The sequence below is a fragment of the Pleurodeles waltl genome, chromosome 8, assembly GCF_031143425.1.
Source record: "Pleurodeles waltl isolate 20211129_DDA chromosome 8, aPleWal1.hap1.20221129, whole genome shotgun sequence".
In the NCBI taxonomy this organism is placed as follows: Eukaryota; Metazoa; Chordata; class Amphibia; order Caudata; family Salamandridae; genus Pleurodeles; species Pleurodeles waltl.
The window spans coordinates 1,545,870,875-1,545,896,203 of NC_090447.1; the positions used below are offsets into that span (position 1 = coordinate 1,545,870,875).

Genomic DNA, 25,329 nt, shown 5'->3' on the forward strand with positions numbered 1-25,329 from the left:
AATCTCCACAACGGCTCTCACAATGCTTGGAAGCCTGGCTTCACCCTGGGGCTGTCCAGGAGTGGGTGCCTCATAGAGAAAAGCCAAGAGGGGTTCCACAGTGGTAGGCGTACAGTGCCTTGAGACCCTAACGGTTGAGTAGTGTGCTATACAAGTGTGAAGTTTACAGGTGCTGGGTTGGGACCGGGAAAGCCTGGCCCTAGCAGACAGACGGGGAGGAGGTGTAGGGAAGAGGTCGATATTAGCCAGGAAAAGTTTTTGTTAGACACACTGGGACGGGTAGATGGAGGGGGTTTGGTAGTGGTTGTAGGAGGTGTCCGTCTGCTGAATTTGGGTGAATGTGCATGGGCTGTAGGCTGTTGTGAGGTGGATGGCTGTTTGGTGGGTGTGTGCCTGCGTTTGTGTACTTTGGGAGGAGGGCTCACTGATACAATGGGAGAGGACACAGGGGATGTGTGAATGGTAGTGGGGTGGTGAGTGCACGTGAGTGGTGTGTGGTGATGGGCGTGCTGGTGATGGAGGTAATGGCTGAAGATGTAGTGCATGCAGGTGTGAGTGGAGATGAGACAGGGAGGGAGGAGGGAGACGTGGAGGAGGGGGATACAGTGGAGGCAGTGGATGTTGGTATGTCTGCATGGGTATGATGCTTGTGTGAGTGCCTGAGGGATGTGTGGTGCTTATGGTTGCCTGAGCCACTTTTGTGTGTTGAGGTGTGTGCATGCTGGTCTGATGGTGTGCTTGGCATAGGCTGAGGTACAGGGGATTGGGTCTGGGTGGAGGAAGTTGGAGGGGGGAGGCTGGACACAGGGGCAATGGCTGCCATCAGTGCTGAGGCCAGAGCCTGAAATGCTCTCTGTTGGGCCACCTGGCCAGAATGAATGCCCTCCAGGTATGCATTTGTTTGTTGCAAATGCCTCTCAACACCCTGGATGGCTTTCAGAATAGTAGACTGCCCAACAGTGAGGGATCTCAGGAGGTCAATAGCCTCCTCACTGACGGCAGCAGGGCTGACTGGGGCAGGGCCTGAGGTGCCTGGGGTGAAGGAGATGCCCACCCTCCTGGGTGAGCGGGCACAGGACACACGCTGAAGGGCTGCCGGGAGGGTGGTGCTGGTAAGGGGGGGTGGCGTCCGTACCTGTTGATGCGGGGGGCACATAGGGGCCCGCCACCACAAGGGAGCTCCCATCAGAGGAGGAGTCGCTGTCACTGGTGTCTGCTCCTGTCCCCGCCGTGGAGCTCCCCTCGCCCTCCATCCCACTGGTGGCTTCAGACTCCATAGTTTCGCCCTCAAGGGACAAGTGGGACGCAGCTCTCTCCTGCTCCGGTGCCACTGCTCCTCCGCCTGATGATGCTATTGCACACAAGAACAGGGAGACCACAAAAAGGGTGGGGGGAAGACAGAAGAAAGACATGTTCAGTGTATGCAACACCACTACAGTTGGCAGACACTACAGGCACAGCAGCCCTCTGCACTACGCCATGCACTTATTGTTCGTAGATTATTCACATGCCCGTGGGGTACAAGGCCTAAGCCCGATTGCTGCACAAATGGAAGTCACAGGAGCCTGACTAGGTGCAGATTGCTCTAACCACTAGTGGGGTTGGAGTTCCACTGAACCTGCCTCTCAAGGAACCTTGCCTACCAAGCTCGCCCTGGCCTAGGGGAACCCACTACCCACCCCCCCACCCAGACACCTCTTAATGCGCGCAGAGTCAGATGAATGGGACTGTACTCACCCCCTTGTGGCTGCTGTGATGCCCTCAAGCACCGATATAACTCCGGATACGCCACCACAAGGATCTGGAACATCAGGGGGGTCATGGTGCGACGGGCACCCCTCCCACGTTGGGAGGCCATACCCATCTGGGCCTCCGCCGTCTTCTTGCTCCAGCGGCAAATGTCCTCCCATCTTTTACGGCAGTGGGTGCTCCGTCTGTGGTGGACCCCCAGGGTCCGGACGTCCTTGGCGATGGCACGCCAAATATCCTTCTTCTGGTGGGCGCTGACCTAGAGGAACAGTACAAGGGAAAAAGATGATCTTTACCCATCCGGACCGTCATACTCATTGGCCCACGTTCCCACCCTTGCCCTGACGCACATACACTCCCCGTCCGCTCATGCAGGCCTCAGTCCCCCCCCCCATGTATCTTCCATCCACACCACTCCAAACAGGCATTGCTCATGCAGCATGGTCACAGTGTACTCACCTGTTTGTCTGGAGGACCGAACAGTTGTATGTACTGGAGGAGGACCCCATGCACTAATTTCTCCAACTCCTCCGAAGTGAAGGCAGGGGCCCTTTTCCAAGACACATGAGCCATCGTCGCTTCCAGACTGAGGTCACAGCAGCACTTGCAGTGTAGGTCCTCTCCTGTTGAAGGTCAGGTATCAATTGAGTGAACAGACAGAAAATGGCGGTCATTTCCGCGGCGGTGCGTACCGTCACCGCCGGCGTACATCACCATTGGCTCCTCGGACCCTTAGGGTCCAATGTTAACCAATGCAGGATTGCACCGTGGTCTTCGACCGTCTACCGCAACGGTGTAGAACGCCAGCGCAGTTACCTCATATCCCACCTTACAGGTCAGGCAGCCGCCATTTCAGAGGGCCACATGGCATTAATAATAACTGCGTCACACCTATCTAGGCCTTGCATACACACAGTAAAAGGCATATTGCGGAATAATAAATGTGTGAAAATGACATTTTGTGTTACCTCAGTGTAGGCTGACTCTCTGCTCGCTGTTCTCCTCCATAGGGCACGTCCGCTGGGGCAGGTGATGAGATGGCGGCATCCTCCAGTGTACAGAGCGCTGGTGGACCTGTTGACAATGGAAGAGAGACAGGTAATAGTCACTGTAGGAGGCTGGACTGGCTTGTAGTGAGTACCAAGGGGTACTTGCACCTTGCACCAGGCCCAGTTATCCCTTATTAGTGTATAGGGTGTCTAGCAGCTTAGGCTGATAGATAATGGTAGCTTAGCAGAGCAGCTTAGGCTGAACTAGGAGACGTGTGGAGCTACTACAGTACCACAAGTGTCACTTGCACAATATCATAAGAAAACACAATACACAGTTATACTAAAAATAAAGGTACTTTATTTTTATGACAATATGCCAAAGTATCTTAGAGTGTACCCTCAGTGAGAGGATAGGAAATATACACAAGATATATATACACAATACCAAAAATATGCAGTATAGTCTTAGAAAACAGTGCAAACAATGTATAGTTACAATAGGATGCAATGGGGACACATAGGGATAGGGGCAACACAAACCATATACTCCAAAAGTGGAATGTGAACCACAAATGGACCCCAAACCTATGTGCCCTTGTAGAGGGTCGCTGGGACTATTAGAAAATAGTGAGAGTTAGAAAAATAACCCTCCCCAAGACCCTGAAAAGTGAGTGCAAAGTGCACTAAAGTTCCCCTAAGGACAAAGAAGTTGTGTTAGAGGAATAATGCAGGAAAGACACAAACCAACAATGCAACCACTGTGGATTTCCAACCTAGGGTACCTGTGGAACAAGGGAACCAAGTCCAAAAGTCACAAGCAAGTCGGAGATGGGCATATGCCCAGGAAATGCCAGCTGTGGATGCAAAGAAGCTTCTACTGGACAGAAGAAGCTGAGGTTTCTGCAAGAACGAAAAGGGCTAGAGACTTCCCCTTTGGTGGACGCATCCCTCTCGCCGTGGAGAGTCGTGCAGAAGTGTTTTCCCGCCGAAAGAACGCCAACAAGCCTTGCTAGCTGCAAATCGTGCGGTTAGTGTTTTTGGACGCTGCTGCGGCCCAGGAGGGACCAGGAGGTTGCAAATTGGACCAGGAGAGAGAGGGGACGTCGAGCAAGACAAGGAGCCCTCTCAGCAGCAGGTAGCACCTGGAGTAGTGCCAGAAACAGGCACTACGAGGATGCGTGAAACGGTGCTCACCCGAAGTCAGAGGGCCACATGGCATTAATAATAACTGCGTCACACCTATCTAGGCCTTGCATACACACAGTAAAAGGCACATTGCGGAATAATAAATGTGTGAAAATGACATTTTGTGTTACCTCAGTGTAGGCTGACTCTCTGCTCGCTGTTCTCCTCCATAGGGCACGTCCGCTGGGGCAGGTGATGAGATGGCGGCATCCTCCAGTGTACAGAGCGCTGGTGGACCTGTTGACAATGGAAGAGAGACAGGTAATAGTCACTGTAGGAGGCTGGACTGGCTTGTAGTGAGTACCAAGGGGTACTTGCACCTTGCACCAGGCCCAGTTATCCCTTATTAGTGTATAGGGTGTCTAGCAGCTTAGGCTGATAGATAATGGTAGCTTAGCAGAGCAGCTTAGGCTGAACTAGGAGACGTGTGGAGCTACTACAGTACCACAAGTGTCACTTGCACAATATCATAAGAAAACACAATACACAGTTATACTAAAAATAAAGGTACTTTATTTTTATGACAATATGCCAAAGTATCTTAGAGTGTACCCTCAGTGAGAGGATAGGAAATATACACAAGATATATATACACAATACCAAAAATATGCAGTATAGTCTTAGAAAACAGTGCAAACAATGTATAGTTACAATAGGATGCAATGGGGACACATAGGGATAGGGGCAACACAAACCATATACTCCAAAAGTGGAATGTGAACCACAAATGGACCCCAAACCTATGTGACCTTGTAGAGGGTCGCTGGGACTATTAGAAAATAGTGAGAGTTAGAAAAATAACCCTCCCCAAGACCCTGAAAAGTGAGTGCAAAGTGCACTAAAGTTCCCCTAAGGACAAAGAAGTCGTGTTAGAGGAATAATGCAGGAAAGACACAAACCAACAATGCAACAACTGTGGATTTCCAACCTAGGGTACCTGTGGAACAAGGGGACCAAGTCCAAAAGTCACAAGCAAGTCGGAGATGGGCATATGCCCAGGAAATGCCAGCTGTGGATGCAAAGAAGCTTCTACTGGACAGAAGAAGCTGAGGTTTCTGCAAGAACGAAAAGGGCTAGAGACTTCCCCTTTGGTGGACGCATTGCTCTCGCCGTGGAGAGTCGGGCAGAAGTGTTTTCCCGCCGAAAGAACGCCAACAAGCCTTGCTAGCTGCAAATCGTGCGGTTAGTGTTTTTGGACGCTGCTGCGGCCCAGGAGGGACCAGGAGGTTGCAAATTGGACCAGGAGAGAGAGGGGACGTCGAGCAAGACAAGGAGCCCTCTCAGCAGCAGGTAGCACCCGGAGTAGTGCCAGAAACAGGCACTACGAGGATGCGTGAAACGGTGCTCACCCGAAGTCGCACAAAGAAGTCCCACGTCGCCGGAGAACAACTTAGGAGGTCGTGCAATGCAGGTTAGAGTGCCGTGGACCCAGGCTGGACTGTGCACAAAGGATTTCCGCCGGAAGTGCACGGAGGCCGGAGTAGCTGCAAAAGTCGCGGTTCCCAGTAATGCAGTCTAGCGAGGTGAGGCAAGGACTTACCTCCACCAAACTTGGACTGAAGAGTCACTGGACTGTGGGGGCCACTTGGACAGAGTTGCTGGATTCGAGGGACCTCGCTCGTCGTGCTGAGAGGAGACCCAAGGGACCGGTAATGCAGCTTCTTGGTGCCTGCGGTTGCAGGGGGAAGATTCCGTCGACCCACGGGAGATTTCTTCGGAGCTTCTAGTGCAGAGAGGAGGCAGACTACCCCCACAGCATGCACCACCAGGAAAACAGTCGAGAAGGCGGCAGGATCAGCGTTACAGTGTTGCAGTAGTCGTCTTAGCTACATTTGTAGTGACTAACTGTCTCACTGAGGCTCTGCTAATCAGAACCTCAGTGGTTATGCTCTCTCATTTCTTTCCAAATTGTCACTAACAGGCTAGTGACCATTTTTACCAATTTACATTGGCTTACTGGAACAACCTTATAATTCCCTAGTATATGGTACTAAGGTACCCAGGGTATTGGGGTTCCAGGAAATCCCTATGGGCTGCAGCATTTCTTTTGCCACCCATAGGGAGCTCTGACAATTCTTACACAGGCCTGCCACTGCAGCCTGAGTGAAATAACATCCACTTTATTTCACAGCCATTTTACACTGCACTTAAGTAACTTATAAGTCACCTATATGTCTAACCTTTACCTGGTAAAGGTTAGGTGCAAAGTTACTTAGTGTGAGGGCACCCTGGCACTAGCCAAAGTGCCCCCACATTGTTCAGAGCCAATTCCCTGAACTTTGTGAGTGCGGGGACACCATTACACGCGTGCACTACATATAGGTCACTACCTATATGTAGCTTCACAATGGTAACTCCGAATATGGCCATGTAACATGTCTATGATCATGGAATTGCCCCCTCTATGCCATCCTGGCATAGTTGGCACAATCCCATGATCCCAGTGGTCTGTAGCACAGACCCTGGTACTGCCAAACTGCCCTTCCTGGGGTTTCACTGCAGCTGCTGCTGCTGCCAACCCCTCAGACAGGCATCTGCCCTCCTGGGGTCCAGCCAGGCCTGGCCCAGGATGGCAGAACAAAGAACTTCCTCTGAGAGAGGGTGTGACACCCTCTCCCTTTGGAAAATGGTGTGAAGGCAGGGGAGGAGTAGCCTCCCCCAGCCTCTGGAAATGCTTTGTTGGGCACAGATGTGCCCAATTCTGCATAAGCCAGTCTACACCGGTTCAGGGGACCCCTTAGCCCTGCTCTGGTGCGAAACTGGACAAAGGAAAGGGGAGTGACCACTCCCCTGACCTGCACCTCCCCTGGGAGGTGTCCAGAGCTCCTCCAGTGTGCTCCAGACCTCTGCCATCTTGGAAACAGAGGTGCTGCTGGCACACTGGACTGCTCTGAGTGGCCAGTGCCACCAGGTGACGTCAGAGACTCCTTGTGATAGGCTCCTTCAGGTGTTGCTAGCCTATCCTCTCTCCTAGGTAGCCAAACCCTCTTTTCTGGCTATTTAGGGTCTCTGTCTCTGGGGAAACTTTAGATAACGAATGCAAGAGCTCAGCCGAGTTCCTCTGCATCTCTCTCTTCACCTTCTGATAAGGAATCGACTGCTGACCGCGCTGGAAGCCTGCAAAACTGCAACAAAGTAGCTAAGACGACTACTGCAACTCTGTAACGCTGATCCTGCCGCCTTCTCGACTGTTTTCCTGTTTGTGCATGCTGTGGGGGTAGTCTGCCTCCTCTCTGCACCAGAAGCTCCGAAGAAATCTCCTGTGGGTCGACGGAATCTTCCCCCTGCAACCGCAGGCACCAAAAAGCTGCATTACCGGTCCCTTGGGTCTCCTCTCAGCACGACGAGAGAGGTCCCTCGAATCCAGCAACTCTGTCCAAGTGGCCCCCACAGTCCAGTGACTCTTCAGTCCAAGTTTGGTGGAGGTAAGTCCTTGCCTCACCTCGCTAGACTGCATTGCTGGGAACCGCGACTTTTGCAGCTACTCCGGCCTCTGTGCACTTCCGGCGGAAATCCTTTGTGCACAGTCCAGCCTGGGTCCACGGCACTCTAACCTGCATTGCACGACCTCCTAAGTTGTTCTCCGGCGACGTGGGACTTCTTTGTGCGACTTCGGGTGAGCACCGTTTCATGCATCCTCGTAGTGCCTGTTTCTGGCCCTTCTCTGGGTGCTACCTGCTGCTGAGAGGGCTCCTTGTCTTGCTCGACGTCCCCTCTCTCTCCTGGTCCAATTTGCGACCTCCTGGTCCCTCCAGGGCCACAGCAGCATCCAAAAACGCTAACCGCACGATTTGCAGCTAGCAAGGCTTGTTGGCGTTCTTTCGGCGGGAAAATACTTCTGCACGACTCTCCACGGCGAGAGGGATCCGTCCACCAAAGGGGAAGTCTCTAGCCCTGTTCGTTCCTGCAGAAACCTCAGCTTCTTCTGTCCAGTAGAAGCTTCTTTGCACCCACAGCTGGCATTTCCTGGGCATCTGCCCATCTCCGACTTGCTTGTGACTTTTGGACTTGGTCCCCTTGTTCCACAGGTACCCTAGATTGGAAATCCACAGTTGTTGCATTGTTGGTTTGCGTCTTTCCTTCATTATTCCTCTAACACGACTTCTTTGTCCTTAGGGGAACTTTAGTGCACTTTGCACTCACTTTTCAGGGTCTTGGGGTGGGCTATTTCTCTAACCCTCACTATTTTCTAATAGTCCCAGCGACCCTCTACAAGGTCACATAGGTTTGGGGTCCATTCGTGGTTCGCATTCCACTTTTGGAGTATATGGTTTGTGTTGCCCCTATCCCTATGTTTCCCCATTGCATCCTATTGTAACTATACATTGTTTGCACTGTTTTCTAAGACTATACTGCATATTTTTGTTATTGTGTATATATATCTTGTGTATATTTCCTATCCTCTCACTGAGGGTACACTCTAAGATACTTTGGCATATTGTCATAAAAATAAAGTACCTTTATTTTTAGTATAACTGTGTATTGTGTTTTCTTATGGTATTGTGCATATGACACTAAGTGGTACTGTAGTAGCTTCACACGTCTCCTAGTTCAGCCTAAGCTGCTCTGCTAAGCTACCATTATCTATCAGCCTAAGCTGCTAGACACCCTATACACTAATAAGGGATAACTGGGCCTGGTGCAAGGTGCAAGTACCCCTTGGTACTCACTACAAGCCAGTCCAGCCTCCTACAGACACCATGCCCTGTCCTGACCTGTCCTTCAGTTTCTGGCCCTTCCCCACCTTTGATGATGGCGCAGCTGTCTTGCCACTATCCCCTTTCGTTTTCCCTGACCCCTTGGTGGCAGGTGTTTTCTGCTTCTCCCTCTGGGATGTGGGCAACTTTTTTAGCTTGGCAGGTGGCGGAATGTCCTTGCCCTCGCTCCGTGGCACACTGGCAGCCCTGATGTTTGGCGCACTCCAATAGCCCGCAGTTTCTGGCACCACTGTGCCTGAGGATGTGGTGGCTGAGGAGAAGTGTGGCACAATGGTTAGAGCAGCAGACCCTAATGCAGAGATCTGCCCCGGGACCAGGGTTCAATTCCCACCTCGGCGGGTCTTGGGCTCAATTCCCTTGGACCAGATAATTCTCGCCTCAGTGCCTAATCTAATTAGTGATTCCCACTCTGTAACTCTGGGCAATAGCTTGCTTAATCTCCACAACGGCTCTCACAATGCTTGGAAGCCTGGCTTCACCCTGGGGCTGTCCAGGAGTGGGTGCCTCATAGAGAAAAGCCAAGAGGGGTTCCACAGTGGTAGGCGTACAGTGCCTTGAGACCCTAACGGTTGAGTAGTGTGCTATACAAGTGTGAAGTTTACAGGTGCTGGGTTGGGACCGGGAAAGCCTGGCCCTAGCAGACAGACGGGGAGGAGGTGTAGGGAAGAGGTCGATATTAGCCAGGAAAAGTTTTTGTTAGACACACTGGGACGGGTAGATGGAGGGGGTTTGGTAGTGGTTGTAGGAGGTGTCCGTCTGCTGAATTTGGGTGAATGTGCATGGGCTGTAGGCTGTTGTGAGGTGGATGGCTGTTTGGTGGGTGTGTGCCTGCGTTTGTGTACTTTGGGAGGAGGGCTCACTGATACAATGGGAGAGGACACAGGGGATGTGTGAATGGTAGTGGGGTGGTGAGTGCACGTGAGTGGTGTGTGGTGATGGGCGTGCTGGTGATGGAGGTAATGGCTGAAGATGTAGTGCATGCAGGTGTGAGTGGAGATGAGACAGGGAGGGAGGAGGGAGACGTGGAGGAGGGGGATACAGTGGAGGCAGTGGATGTTGGTATGTCTGCATGGGTATGATGCTTGTGTGAGTGCCTGAGGGATGTGTGGTGCTTATGGTTGCCTGAGCCACTTTTGTGTGTTGAGGTGTGTGCATGCTGGTCTGATGGTGTGCTTGGCATAGGCTGAGGTACAGGGGATTGGGTCTGGGTGGAGGAAGTTGGAGGGGGGAGGCTGGACACAGGGGCAATGGCTGCCATCAGTGCTGAGGCCAGAGCCTGAAATGCTCTCTGTTGGGCCACCTGGCCAGAATGAATGCCCTCCAGGTATGCATTTGTTTGTTGCAAATGCCTCTCAACACCCTGGATGGCTTTCAGAATAGTAGACTGCCCAACAGTGAGGGATCTCAGGAGGTCAATAGCCTCCTCACTGACGGCAGCAGGGCTGACTGGGGCAGGGCCTGAGGTGCCTGGGGTGAAGGAGATGCCCACCCTCCTGGGTGAGCGGGCACAGGACACACGCTGAAGGGCTGCCGGGAGGGTGGTGCTGGTAAGGGGGGTGGCGTCCGTACCTGTTGATGCGGGGGGCACATAGGGGCCCGCCACCACAAGGGAGCTCCCATCAGAGGAGGAGTCGCTGTCACTGGTGTCTGCTCCTGTCCCCGCCGTGGAGCTCCCCTCGCCCTCCATCCCACTGGTGGCTTCAGACTCCATAGTTTCGCCCTCAAGGGACAAGTGGGACGCAGCTCTCTCCTGCTCCGGTGCCACTGCTCCTCCGCCTGATGATGCTATTGCACACAAGAACAGGGAGACCACAAAAAGGGTGGGGGGAAGACAGAAGAAAGACATGTTCAGTGTATGCAACACCACTACAGTTGGCAGACACTACAGGCACAGCAGCCCTCTGCACTACGCCATGCACTTATTGTTCGTAGATTATTCACATGCCCGTGGGGTACAAGGCCTAAGCCCGATTGCTGCACAAATGGAAGTCACAGGAGCCTGACTAGGTGCAGATTGCTCTAACCACTAGTGGGGTTGGAGTTCCACTGAACCTGCCTCTCAAGGAACCTTGCCTACCAAGCTCGCCCTGGCCTAGGGGAACCCACTACCCACCCCCCCACCCAGACACCTCTTAATGCGCGCAGAGTCAGATGAATGGGACTGTACTCACCCCCTTGTGGCTGCTGTGATGCCCTCAAGCACCGATATAACTCCGGATACGCCACCACAAGGATCTGGAACATCAGGGGGGTCATGGTGCGACGGGCACCCCTCCCACGTTGGGAGGCCATACCCATCTGGGCCTCCGCCGTCTTCTTGCTCCAGCGGCAAATGTCCTCCCATCTTTTACGGCAGTGGGTGCTCCGTCTGTGGTGGACCCCCAGGGTCCGGACGTCCTTGGCGATGGCACGCCAAATATCCTTCTTCTGGTGGGCGCTGACCTAGAGGAACAGTACAAGGGAAAAAGATGATCTTTACCCATCCGGACCGTCATACTCATTGGCCCACGTTCCCACCCTTGCCCTGACGCACATACACTCCCCGTCCGCTCATGCAGGCCTCAGTCCCCCCCCCCATGTATCTTCCATCCACACCACTCCAAACAGGCATTGCTCATGCAGCATGGTCACAGTGTACTCACCTGTTTGTCTGGAGGACCGAACAGTTGTATGTACTGGAGGAGGACCCCATGCACTAATTTCTCCAACTCCTCCGAAGTGAAGGCAGGGGCCCTTTTCCAAGACACATGAGCCATCGTCGCTTCCAGACTGAGGTCACAGCAGCACTTGCAGTGTAGGTCCTCTCCTGTTGAAGGTCAGGTATCAATTGAGTGAACAGACAGAAAATGGCGGTCATTTCCGCGGCGGTGCGTACCGTCACCGCCGGCGTACATCACCATTGGCTCCTCGGACCCTTAGGGTCCAATGTTAACCAATGCAGGATTGCACCGTGGTCTTCGACCGTCTACCGCAACGGTGTAGAACGCCAGCGCAGTTACCTCATATCCCACCTTACAGGTCAGGCAGCCGCCATTTCAGAGGGCCACATGGCATTAATAATAACTGCGTCACACCTATCTAGGCCTTGCATACACACAGTAAAAGGCATATTGCGGAATAATAAATGTGTGAAAATGACATTTTGTGTTACCTCAGTGTAGGCTGACTCTCTGCTCGCTGTTCTCCTCCATAGGGCACGTCCGCTGGGGCAGGTGATGAGATGGCGGCATCCTCCAGTGTACAGAGCGCTGGTGGACCTGTTGACAATGGAAGAGAGACAGGTAATAGTCACTGTAGGAGGCTGGACTGGCTTGTAGTGAGTACCAAGGGGTACTTGCACCTTGCACCAGGCCCAGTTATCCCTTATTAGTGTATAGGGTGTCTAGCAGCTTAGGCTGATAGATAATGGTAGCTTAGCAGAGCAGCTTAGGCTGAACTAGGAGACGTGTGGAGCTACTACAGTACCACAAGTGTCACTTGCACAATATCATAAGAAAACACAATACACAGTTATACTAAAAATAAAGGTACTTTATTTTTATGACAATATGCCAAAGTATCTTAGAGTGTACCCTCAGTGAGAGGATAGGAAATATACACAAGATATATATACACAATACCAAAAATATGCAGTATAGTCTTAGAAAACAGTGCAAACAATGTATAGTTACAATAGGATGCAATGGGGACACATAGGGATAGGGGCAACACAAACCATATACTCCAAAAGTGGAATGTGAACCACAAATGGACCCCAAACCTATGTGACCTTGTAGAGGGTCGCTGGGACTATTAGAAAATAGTGAGAGTTAGAAAAATAACCCTCCCCAAGACCCTGAAAAGTGAGTGCAAAGTGCACTAAAGTTCCCCTAAGGACAAAGAAGTCGTGTTAGAGGAATAATGCAGGAAAGACACAAACCAACAATGCAACAACTGTGGATTTCCAACCTAGGGTACCTGTGGAACAAGGGGACCAAGTCCAAAAGTCACAAGCAAGTCGGAGATGGGCATATGCCCAGGAAATGCCAGCTGTGGATGCAAAGAAGCTTCTACTGGACAGAAGAAGCTGAGGTTTCTGCAAGAACGAAAAGGGCTAGAGACTTCCCCTTTGGTGGACGCATCCCTCTCGCCGTGGAGAGTCGTGCAGAAGTCTTTTCCCGCCGAAAGAACGCCAACAAGCCTTGCTAGCTGCAAATCGTGCGGTTAGTGTTTTTGGACGCTGCTGCGGCCCAGGAGGGACCAGGAGGTTGCAAATTGGACCAGGAGAGAGAGGGAACGTCGAGCAAGACAAGGAGCCCTCTCAGCAGCAGGTAGCACCCGGAGTAGTGCCAGAAACAGGCACTACGAGGATGCGTGAAACGGTGCTCACCCGAAGTCGCACAAAGAAGTCCCACGTCGCCGGAGAACAACTTAGGAGGTCGTGCAATGCAGGTTAGAGTGCCGTGGACCCAGGCTGGACTGTGCACAAAGGATTTCCGCCGGAAGTGCACGGAGGCCGGAGTAGCTGCAAAAGTCGCGGTTCCCAGTAATGCAGTCTAGCGAGGTGAGGCAAGGACTTACCTCCACCAAACTTGGACTGAAGAGTCACTGGACTGTGGGGGCCACTTGGACAGAGTTGCTGGATTCGAGGGACCTCGCTCGTCGTGCTGAGAGGAGACCCAAGGGACCGGTAATGCAGCTTTTTGGTGCCTGCGGTTGCAGGGGGAAGATTCCGTCGACCCACGGGAGATTTCTTCGGAGCTTCTAGTGCAGAGAGGAGGCAGACTACCCCCACAGCATGCACCACCAGGAAAACAGTCGAGAAGGCGGCAGGATCAGCGTTACAGTGTTGCAGTAGTCGTCTTAGCTACTTTGTTGCAGTTTTGCAGGCTTCCAGCGTGGTCAGCAGTCGATTCCTTGGCAGAAGGTGAAGAGAGAGATGCAGAGGAACTCGGATGAGCTCTTGCAATCGTTATCTAAAGTTTCCCCAGAGACAGAGACCCTAAATAGCCAGAAAAGAGGGTTTGGCTACCTAGGAGAGAGGATAGGCTACTAACACCTGAAGGAGCCTATCAGAAGGAGTCTCTGACGTCACCTGGTGGCACTGGCCACTCAGAGCAGTCCAGTGTGCCAGCAGCACCTCTGTTTCCAAGATGGCAGAGGTCTGGAGCACACTGGAGGAGCTCTGGACACCTCCCAGGGGAGGTGCAGGTCAGGGGAGTGGTCACTCCCCTTTCCTTTGTCCAGTTTCGCGCCAGAGCAGGGCTAAGGGGTCCCCTGAACCGGTGTAGACTGGCTTATGCAGAATTGGGCACATCTGTGCCCAAGAAAGCATTTCCAGAGGCTGGGGGAGGCTACTCCTCCCCTGCCTTCACACCATTTTCCAAAGGGAGAGGGTGTAACACCCTCTCTCAGAGGAAGTCCTTTGTTCTGCCATCCTGGGCCAGGCCTGGCTGGACCGCAGGAGGGCAGATGCCTGTCTGAGGGGTTGGCAGCAGCAGCAGCTGCAGTGAAACCCCAGGAAGGGCAGTTTGGCAGTACCAGGGTCTGTGCTACAGACCACTGGGATCATGGGATTGTGCCAACTATGCCAGGATGGTATAGAGGGGGCAATTCCATGATCATAGACATGTTACATGGCCATATTCGGAGTTACCATTGTGAAGCTACATATAGGTAGTGACCTATATGTAGTGCACGCGTGTAATGGTGTCCCCGCACTCACAATGTCCGGGGAATTGGCCCTGAACAATGTGGGGGCACCTTGGCTACTGCCAGGGTGCCCTCACACTAAGTAACTTTGCACCTAACCTTTACCAGGTAAAGGTTAGACATATAGGTGACTTATAAGTTACTTAAGTGCAGTGTAAAATGGCTGTGAAATAACGTGGACGTTATTTCACTCAGGCTGCAGTGGCAGGCCTGTGTAAGAATTGTCAGAGCTCCCTATGGGTGGCAAAAGAAATGCTGCAGCCCATAGGGATCTCCTGGAACCCCAATACCCTGGGTACCTCAGTACCATATACTAGGGAATTATAAGGGTGTTCCAGTAAGCCAATGTAAATTGGTAAAATTGGTCACTAGCCTGTTAGTGACAATTTGAAAGAATGAGAGAGCATAACCACTGAGGTTCTGATTAGCAGAGCCTCAGTGAGACAGTTAGGCACCACACAGGGAACACATACATATAGGCCACAAACTTATGAGCACTGGGGTCCTGACTAGGAGGGTCCCAGTGACACATAACAAACATACTGAAAACATAGGGTTTTCACTATGAGCACTGGGCCCTGGCTAGCAGGATCCCAGTGAGACAGTGAAAACACCCTGACATACACTCACAAACAGGCCAAAAGTGGGGGTAACAAGGCTAGAAAGAGGCTACTTTCTCACACAACCCCCCCCCCAAACGAAGGACAATAAGGCTAACCTTGGCCAGTTGAGACTTTATTGTCTAAGTGGTGATAAGTAGAGAGTAGCTCTGCAATAGACTGGTTACTCCCTTTATCATCCACTCTATGGTTACTTCCCTATGGGGATGTAAACCACCCTGTTTGAAGTTTTTTAGCTAAGTAACAATGTGAAGATGTATTTTCAGAGTTTCTATCAGTAAGTTTTAGTTTAGAGCAGTGGGAATTGTCCACTGAACCTATTTGTAGTGATGGAAATGCCAGACAGGGATGCTGTCTCAGAAAAGCCATAGCTGGGCAAAAACTTTGTCCATATGGCTGGAAGAGAGAACAGGGATGCTGTTTCTTTGGGTTGGAGCAGGGCAGGGATGCTGTCCTATGAGCTCCACACTAGGGCAGGGATGCTGTCCTAAGTGTTGTGAGGCAGTGCAGAGTTTCTGCACTAAAGTTTCTCTGGGAGGGTTGGAGGGATGCTCCATGTTAACTAAAATGGTGCTCTTTTTCTCACCAATGTAAGTTATCCCACAGATAGGCACTTCTACCTCAGGGAGTCCAGCTTTGCCAGCTGATGATTCCCTTGGAACAGGTGCCACCCTAGGAGAGGTTTCTCCCACCACAGGAATGGTATCCTGAATGGTAGGGTGGTTAGGGGATACTGTGATACCCTTTTTACCTGTTGATGGAGAGGGATCCTGAGTTTTCAGGCCTTCTCTCCTTTGCTTTTTCATTTCAGTAGAAATGAGAGGGAACAATTCCTCTGGGATGCCCAGCATGGCTGCATGGGCATAAAACTCTACATCAGCCCAACCTGAGGCCTCTAGGTCATTACCTAAGAGACAGTCTACAGGTAAGCTAGGTGATACCACCACCTGCTTAGGGCCAGTAACTCCACCCCAACTAAACTGAATTATAGCTAAGGGGAGAAACTTAGTGGAGTTATGGACATCAATAATCTTATACTGTTGTCCAATGATGTGTTGTTCAGGATGGACTAGGTTTTCAGTCACCAAAGTGATACTGGCACCTGTGTCCCTGTAGGCCAAGGCCTCAACACCATTTATTGAAACTGTCTGTGTAGGAAAGTACCATCTTGCCTGGCATGTTACCCCCATTTTTCACTGTATATATGTTGTTTTAGTTGTGTGTGTCACTGGGACCCTGGTAACCCAGGGCCCCAGTGCTCATAAGTGTGCCTGAATGTGTTACCTGTGTAGTGACTAACTGTCTCACTGAGGCTCTGCTAATCAGAACCTCAGTGGTTATGCTCTCTCATTTCTTTCCAAATTGTCACTAACAGGCTAGTGCCCATTTTTACCAATTTACATTGGCTTACTGGAACACCCTTATAATTCCCTAGTATATGGTACTAAGGTACCCAGGGTATTGGGGTTCCAGGAAATCCCTATGGGCTGCAGCATTTCTTTTGCCACCCATAGGGAGATCTGACAATTCTTACACAGGCCTGCCACTGCAGCCTGAGTGAAATAACATCCACTTTATTTCACAGCCATTTTACACTGCACTTAAGTAACTTATAAGTCACCTATATGTCTAACCTTTACCTGGTAAAGGTTAGGTGCAAAGTTACTTAGTGTGAGGGCACCCTGGCACTAGCCAAAGTGCCCCCACATTGTTCAGAGCCAATTCCCTGAACTTTGTGAGTGCGGGGACACCATTACACGCGTGCACTACATATAGGTCACTAACTATATGTAGCTTCACAATGGTAACTCCGAATATGGCCATGTAACATGTCTAAGATTATGGAATTGCCCCCTCTATGCCATCCTGGCATTGTTGGTACAATTCCATGATCCCAGTGGTCTGTAGCACAGACCCTGGTACTGCCAAACTGCCCTTCCTGGGGTTTCACTGCAGCTGCTGCTGCTGCCAACCCCTCAGACAGGCATCTGCCCTCCTGGGGTCCAGCCAGGCCTGGCCCAGGATGGCAGAACAAAGAACTTCCTCTGAGAGAGGGTGTGACACCCTCTCCCTTTGGAAAATGGTGTGAAGGCAGGGGAGGAGTAGCCTCCCCCAGCCTCTGGAAATGCTTTGTTGGGCACAGATGTGCCCAATTCTGCATAAGCCAGTCTACACAGGTTCAGGGACCCCTTAGCCCCTGCTCTGGCGCGAAACTGGACAAAGGAAAGGGGAGTGACCACTCCCCTGACCTGCACCTCCCCTGGGAGGTGTCCAGAGCTCCTCCAGTGTGCTCCAGACCTCTGCCATCTTGGAAACAGAGGTGCTGCTGGCACACTGGACTGCTCTGAGTGGCCAGTGCCACCAGGTGACGTCATAGACTCCTTGTGATAGGCTCCTTCAAGTGTTAGTAGCCTATCCTCTCTCCTAGGTAGCCAAACCCTCTTTTCTGGCTATTTAGGGTCTCTGTCTCTGGGGAAACTTCAGATAACGAATGCATGAGCTCAGCCGAGTTCCTCTGCATCTCTCTCTTCACCTTCTGATAAGGAATCGACTGCTGACCGCGCTGGAAGTCTGCAAAACTGCAACATAGTAGCAAAGACGACTACTGCAACTCTGTAACGCTGATCCTGCCGCCTTCTCGACTGTTTTCCTGCTTGTGCATGCTGTGGGGATAGTCTGCCTCCTCTCTGCACCAGAAGCTCCGAAGAAATCTCCCGTGGGTCGACGGAATCTTCCCCCTGCAACCGCAGGCACCAAAAAGCTGCATTACCGGTCCCTTGGGTCTCCTCTCAGCACGACAAGCGAGGTCCCTCGAATCCAGCGACTCTGTCCAAGTGACCCCCACAGTCCAGTGACTCTTCAGTCCAAGTTTGGTGGAGGTAAGTACTTGCTTCACCTCGCTGGGCTGCATTGCTGGGAGCCGCGACTTTGCAGCTACTCCGGCCCCTGTGCACTTCCGGCGGAAATCCTTTGTGCACAGCCAAGCCTGGGTCCACGGCACTCTAACCTGCATTGCACGACTTTCTAAGTTGGTCTCCGGCGACGTGGGACTCCTTTGTGCAACTTCGGCGAGCACCGTTTCACGCATCCTCGTAGTGCCTGTTTCTGGCACTTCTCCGGGTGCTACCGGCTTCAGAGAGGGCTCCTTGTCTTGCTCGATGTCCCCTGTCTCTGCTGGTCCAATTTGCGACCTCCTGGTCCCTCCTGGGCCTCAGCAGCGTCCAAAAACGCTAACCGCACGATTTGCAGCTAGCAAGGCTTCTTGGCGTTCTTTCGGCGGGAAAACACTTCTGCACGACTCTCCACGGCGAGCGGGATCCGTCCACCAAAGGGGAAGTCTCTAGCCCTTTTCGTTCCTGCAGAAACCTCAGCTTCTTCTGTCCAGTAGAAGCTTCTTTGCACCCGCAGCTGGCATTTCCTGGGCATCTGCCCATCTCCGACTTGCTTGTGACTTTTGGACTTGGTCCCCTTGTTCCACAGGTACCCTAGATTGGAAATCCACAGTTGTTGCATTGCTGGTTTGTGTCTTTCCTGCATTATTCCTCTAACACGACTTCTTTGTCCTTAGGGGAACTTTAGTGCACTTTGCACTCACTTTTCAGGGTCTTGGGGAGGGTTATTTTTCTAACTCTCACTATTTTCTAATAGTCCCAGCGACCCTCTACAAGGTCACATAGGTTTGGGGTCCATTCGTGGTTCGCATTCCACTTTTGGAGTATATGGTTTGTGTTGCCCCTATGCCTATGTTTCCCCATTGCATCCTATTGTAACTATACATTGTTTGCACTGTTTTCTAAGACTATACTGCATATTTTTGCTATTGTGTATATATATCTTGTGTATATTTCCTATCCTCTCACTGAGGGTACACTCTAAGATACTTTGGCATATTGTCATAAAAATAAAGTACCTTTATTTTTAGTATAACTGTGTATTGTGTTTTCTTATGATATTGTGCATATGACACTAAGTGGTACTGTAGTAGCTTCACACGTCTCCTAGTTCAGCCTAAGCTGCTCTGCTAAGCTACCATTATCTATCAGCCTAAGCTGCTAGACACCCTATACACTAATAAGGGATAACTGGGCCTGGTGCAAGGTGCAAGTACCCCTTGGTACTCACTACAAGCTAGTCCAGCCTCCTACAGTCTGCCTGTACTTATCCATTGTAAGGGGACAAGCAGCCAGTGTGGCAAGGCCAATGCCACTAGGTGTGACAGAAACTGTCTTGGGACTGACTACCCCAGTTTCTATTATGGACCCATAAGTGAACCCAACTACACCCTTAACTTGACTGTTGCCAGCTGTCCCACCACTAGTACCACTACTGCTAGGGGCACTAGAGCTTGATGTATTAGTGGTGGTAGGCTCAGGGGGTTTACCTGGACAGGACTTATCCCCTGGCCTATGGCCTCTATTTTTACACACAAAGCACCAAGGCTTTTTAAATTGTGTAGGTTGAGAAGAAGAGGAAGAATTTGTTTTATCCCCACCCCCTGAAGAGTGTTTAAGATTTGAAGTGGGATCTTTGGTTTTACCCTTATCCCCATGCTTATCTTGAGATTTTTCACCATCTTTCTTCTTATTGTTCTCTTTGTCACCACCTGTATGAACTTTTCTGTTCACCCTTGTTCTGACCCATTTGTCTGCCTTCTTTCCCAATTCTTGGGGAGCGGTCAGATCAGAGTCCACCAAGTACTGGTGCAACAAATCAGACACACAATTATTAAGAATATGCTCTCTCAGGATCAAGTTATACAGGCTGTCATAATCAGTAACTTTACTGCCATGTAACCACCCCTCCAAGGCCTTCACTGAATGGTCAATAAAATCAACCCAGTCTTGTGAAGACTCCTTTTTGGTCTCTCTGAACTTTATCCTGTATTGTTCAGTGGTTAAGCCATAACCATCCAGGAGTGCATTCTTAAGTACTGTAAAATTATTGGCATCACTTTCTTTCACAGTAAGGAGCCTATCCCTACCTTTTCCACTAAATGATAGCCATAGGATAGCAGCCCACTGCCTTTGAGGGACATCCTGTACAACACAGGTCCTCTCAAGTGCAGCAAACCACTTGTTAATGTCATCCCCCTCCTTATAAGGGGGAACTATCTTATGCAGATTCCTAGAATCATGCTCTTTTGCAGGATGACTGTGGGGAATACTGCTGCTGCCACCATGGGTTTCTAAACCCAACTTCTGTCTTTCCTTCTCTAGTTCAAAAGACTGTCTATCCAAATCCAGATGTTGCTTTTTAAGCTTCAGTCTGGTTTGTTCCACCCTCAACTTATTGAGTTCCCTCTCTAACATTCTGTCATCAGGGTTGGTGGGAGGGACATTCCTAGATACAGAGGTATGATGGGAATGAACAGAAGGAGACCTGTCCCTCACAGAAGCCACCCTAACAGCTTGGCTAACAGAAACATCACTACCAGTATGGTGAGAATAAATGCTTTTGCTATGATGTGAGACAACACTATTTGTATGGTGTGGCTCATCATCATTACCAACTATGCTAGACTGTCTAGTAATGGGCAGGCTAGGAAGTTTCTTTCCTGAATCTTTTCCTGGGGGAGTCCCTGAATCAGATTGGGAACTATTAGGTACTTTTTCAACAGATGGGGCACTTATAGCCTTATCTTGTTCTCTAAGCATGTTAATTAACATTTCCAAGGAAGGATTCTTCCCTACACTCAAACCTCTCTCTATGCAGAGACTCCTTGCTCCTTTCCAGCTAAGGTGATCATATGCAAGTTTGGACAGATCAACATTTTGGCCTGTGCCAGACATTTTTAGAGAGAGTTAAAGTGATAGAAAAAGAGAAAAAAGTTTTCAGAACTTTTTAGAAAGACAGAAAAAAACTTTTTAAACTTTTAAGAACTTTTTGAAAGTTTAGAAGTACTTTTCAGCACTTAGAAAAGAGTGAAAAGAGGAAATGCAAAACTTTTTGGCTATGTGTATATACACTGACCTTGTTTTGTATATTTTTCTCTTATGAAAAGTACAATGACAAGAGTGGTAAGTAGTCTCAAAGCACTTATCCCACCGCTGCCACCAATGTAGGAGGCTGGACTGGCTTGTAGTGAATACCAAGGGGTACTTGCACCTTGCACCAGGCCCAGTTATCCCTTATTAGTGTATAGGGTGTCTAGCAGCTTAGGCTGATAGATAATGGTAGCTTAGCAGAGCAGCTTAGGCTGAACTAGGAGACGTGTGAAGCTACTACAGTACCACAAGTGTCACTTGCACAATATCATAAGAAAACACAATACACAGTTATACTAAAAATAAAGGTACTTTATTTTTATGACAATATGCCAAAGTATCTTAGAGTGTACCCTCAGTGAGAGGATAGGAAATATACACAAGATATATATACACAATACCAAAAATATGCAGTATAGTCTTAGAAAACAGTGCAAACAATGTATAGTTACAATAGGATGCAATGGGGACACATAGGGATAGGGGCAACACAAACCATATACTCCAAAAGTGGAATGTGAACCACGAATGGACCCCAAACCTATGTGACCTTGTAGAGGGTCGCTGGGACTATTAGAAAATAGTGAGAGTTAGAAAATGAACCCTCCCCAAGACCCTGAAAAGTGAGTGCAAAGTGCACTAAAGTTCCCCTAAGGACAAAGAAGTCGTGTTAGAGGAATAATGCAGGAAAGACACAAACCAACAATGCAACAACTGTGGATTTCCAGCCTAGGGTACCTGTGGAACAAGGGGACCAAGTCTAAAAGTCACAAGCAAGTCAGAGATGGGCATATGCCCAGGAAATGCCAGCTGTGGATGCAAAGAAGCTTCTACTGAACAGAAGAAGCTGAGGTTTCTGCAGGAACGAAAAGGGCTAGAGACTTCCCCTTTGGTGGATGGATCCCTCTCGCTGTGTAGAGTCGCGCAAAAGTGTTTTCCCGCCGAAAGAACGCCAACAAGCCTTGCTAGCTGCAAATCGTGCGGTTAGCGTTTTTGGACGCTGCTGCGGCCCAGGAGGGACCAGGAGGTCGCAAATTGGACCAGGAGAGAGAGGGGACGTCGAGCAAGACAAGGAGCCCTCTCAGCAGCAGGTAGCACCCGGAGAAGTGCCAGAAACAGGCACTACGAGGATGCGGGAAACGGTGCTCACCCGAAGTCGCACAAAGAAGTCCCACGTCGCCCTAGAACAACTTAGGAGGTCGTGCAATGCAGGTTAGTGTGCCGTGGACCCAGGCTGGACTGTGCACAAAGGATTTCCGCCGGAAGTGCACAGAGGCCGGAGTAGCTGCAAAAGTCGCGGTTCCCAGCAATGCAGTCTAGCGAGGTGAGGCAAGGACTTACCTCCACCAAACTTGGACTGAAGAGTCACTGGACTGTGGGGGCCACTTGGACAGAGTTGCTGGATTCGAGGGACCTCGCTCGTTGTGCTGAGAGGAGACCCAAGGGACCGGTAATGCAGCTTTTTGGTGCCTGCGGTTGCAGGGGGAAGATTCCGTCGACCCACGGGAGATTTCTTCGGAGCTTCTAGTGCAGAGAGGAGGCAGACTACCCCCACAGCATGCACCACCAGGAAAACAGTTGAGAAGGCGGCAGGATCAGCGTTACAGTGTTGCAGTAGTCGTCTTAGCTACTTTGTTGCAGTTTTGCAGGCTTCCAGCGCGGTCAGCAGTCGATTCCTTGGCAGAAGGTGAAGAGAGAGATGCAGAGGAACTCGGATGAGCTCTTGCATTCGTTATCTAAAGTTTCCCCAGAGACAGAGACCCTAAATAGCCAGAAAAGAGGGTTTGGCTACCTAGGAGAGAGGATAGGCTACTAACACCTGAAGGAGCCTATCAGAAGGAGTCTCTGACGTCACCTGGTGGCACTGGCCACTCAGAGCAGTCCAGTGTGCCAGCAGCACCTCTGTTTCCAAGATGGCAGAGGTCTGGAGCACACTGGAGGAGCTCTGGACACCTCCCAGGGGAGGTGCAGGTGAGGGGAGTGGTCACTCCCCTTTCCTTTGTCCAGTTTCGCGCCAGAGCAGGGCTAAGGGGTCCCCTGAACCGGTGTAGACTGGCTTATGCAGAATTGGGCACATCTGTGCCCAAGAAAGCATTTCCAGAGGCTGGGAGAGGCTACTCCTCCCCTGCCTTCACACCATTTTCCAAAGGGAGAGGGTGTAACACCCTCTCTCAGAGGAAGTCCTTTGTTCTGCCATCCTGGGCCAGGCCTGGCTGGACCCCAGGAGGGCAGATGCCTGTCTGAGGGGTTGGCAGCAGCTGCAGTGAAACCCCAGGAAGGGCAGTTTGGCAGTACCAGGGTCTGTGCTACAGACCACTGGGATCATGGGATTGTGCCAACTATGCCAGGATGGTATAGAGGGGGCAATTCCATGATCATAGACATGTTACATGGCCATATTCGGAGTTACCATTGTGAAGCTACATATAGGTAGTGACCTATATGTAGTGCACGCGTGTAATGGTGTCCCCGCACTCACAAAGTCCAGGGAATTGGCCCTGAACAATGTGGGGGCACCTTGGCTACTGCCAGGGTGCCCTCACACTAAGTAACTTTGCACCTAACCTTTACCAGGTAAAGGTTAGACATATAGGTGACTTATAAGTTACTTAAGTGCAGTGTAAAATGGCTGTGAAATAACGTGGACGTTATTTCACTCAGGCTGCAGTGGCAGGCCTGTGTAAGAATTGTCAGAGCTCCCTATGGGTGGCAAAAGAAATGCTGCAGCCCATAGGGATCTCCTGGAACCCCAATACTCTGGGTACCTCAGTACCATATACTAGGGAATTATAAGGGTGTTCCAGTAAGCCAATGTAAATTGGTAAAATTGGTCACTAGCCTGTTAGTGACAATTTGAAAGAATGAGAGAGCATAACCACTGAGGTTCTGATTAGCAGAGCCTCAGTGAGACAGTTAGGCACCACACAGGGAACACATACATATAGGCCACAAACTTATGAGCACTGGGGTCCTGACTAGCAGGGTCCCAGTGACACATAACAAACATACTGAAAACATAGGGTTTTCACTATGAGCACTGGGCCCTGGCTAGCAGGATCCCAGTGAGACAGTGAAAACACCCTGACATACACTCACAAACAGGCCAAAAGTGGGGGTAACAAGGCTAGAAAGAGGCTACTTTCTCACAGTCACCTACAGACTTTATTGTGCAACAATCCATGAACTGTGTGCCCAGTTGGAGCCAGACCTGATGTCAGCTATCCGCCATCCCACCGGGATACCTCCTCTAGTGCAGGTCCTGTCAGTATTCCATTTCCTGGCAAGTGGGTCTTTTCAAACAACAGTGGCCATTGCATCAGGGATGTCCCATCCAATGTTCTCTAACGTGCTGTCCAGAGTGTTGTCTGCCCTGCTGAAACACATGTGTAGCTACATCATTTTCCCTCAGGTGGAGGATTTGCCTACAGTGAAAGGTGACTTCAATGCCCTGGGACATATCCCCAACATCATAGTTGCCTTTGATGGGACACATGTGGCATTGGTACCCCCACGCAGGAGTGAACAGGTGTACAGAAACCGGAAAAGCGATCATTCGATGAATGTGCAGATGGTGTGTTTGGCCAACCAGTACATCTCCCATGTGAATGCCAAATTTCCTGGCTCAGTGCATGACGCTTACATTCTGAGGAATAGCAGCATCCCTTATGTGATGGGGCAACTCCAGAGGCACCGTGTGTGGCTAATAGGTGAGGACAAGGACCCTATACAGTGTGAATAGGCATCTGGGTGTGGGGTTGTCCCTATGGGTTAGTGTGTTTCCAACAGTTGTCCCTCGAAATCTGCAAGTGACTCTGGGTACCCCAACCTGTCATGGCTACTGACCCGTGAGAAATCCCAGGACAAGGGCAGAGGAACGCTACAATGAGGCACATGGGCGAACTAGGAGGGTGATCGAACGGACCTTCGGCCTCCTGAAGGCCAGGTTCCGGTGCCTCCCTATGACAAGTGGTTCTCTCTACTACTCACCAAAGAAGGTGTGCCAGATCATTATGGCCTGCTGTATGCTGCACAACCTGGCTTTGCGACAACAGGTGCCTTTTCTGCAGGAGGATGGTCCAGCTGGAGGTCTTGTGGCAACTGTGGAGCCTGTGGATAGTGAAGAAGAGGAGGCAGAAGAAGAAGATATCGACAACAGAAACAACATTATCCAGCAATACTTCCAGTGAGACACAGGTAAGAAGATGTCACTGCCTCACACATCTCATACTATTGTTTGAGCTATCAGAAGTCTGTCATTTTCACCCAGTGTATGGACCCTGACTTGTCACTTTGACTTTCCATTTAACAGATGTGGGTCCCACTTTGTGCCCTCTGCTATATTTCCTCAAGACCTTGTGAGAAAGTAGCCTCTTTCTAGCCTTGTTACCCC

General features: G+C 50.6%; 1 protein-coding gene across 3 annotated transcripts in view; it reads right to left on the reverse strand.

Annotated features, from left to right (window-relative positions):
• Positions 1-25,329, reverse strand: part of LOC138248972 (uncharacterized) — a 268,238-nt gene that overhangs the window by 225,147 nt on the left and 17,762 nt on the right. For 2 of the 3 annotated variants that reach the window (XR_011194683.1, XM_069203021.1), the window contains exons 2-4: positions 11,796-11,901; positions 4,058-4,163; positions 2,718-2,823 (exon numbers count right to left, since the gene is read on the reverse strand). The gene's annotated coding sequence lies outside the window, so the exon portion shown is untranslated. Of the gene's footprint in view, positions 1-2,717; positions 2,824-4,057; positions 4,164-11,795; positions 11,902-24,926; positions 25,047-25,329 lie in introns of all 3 variants that reach the window. The other variant, XM_069203022.1, reaches the window with a different exon arrangement.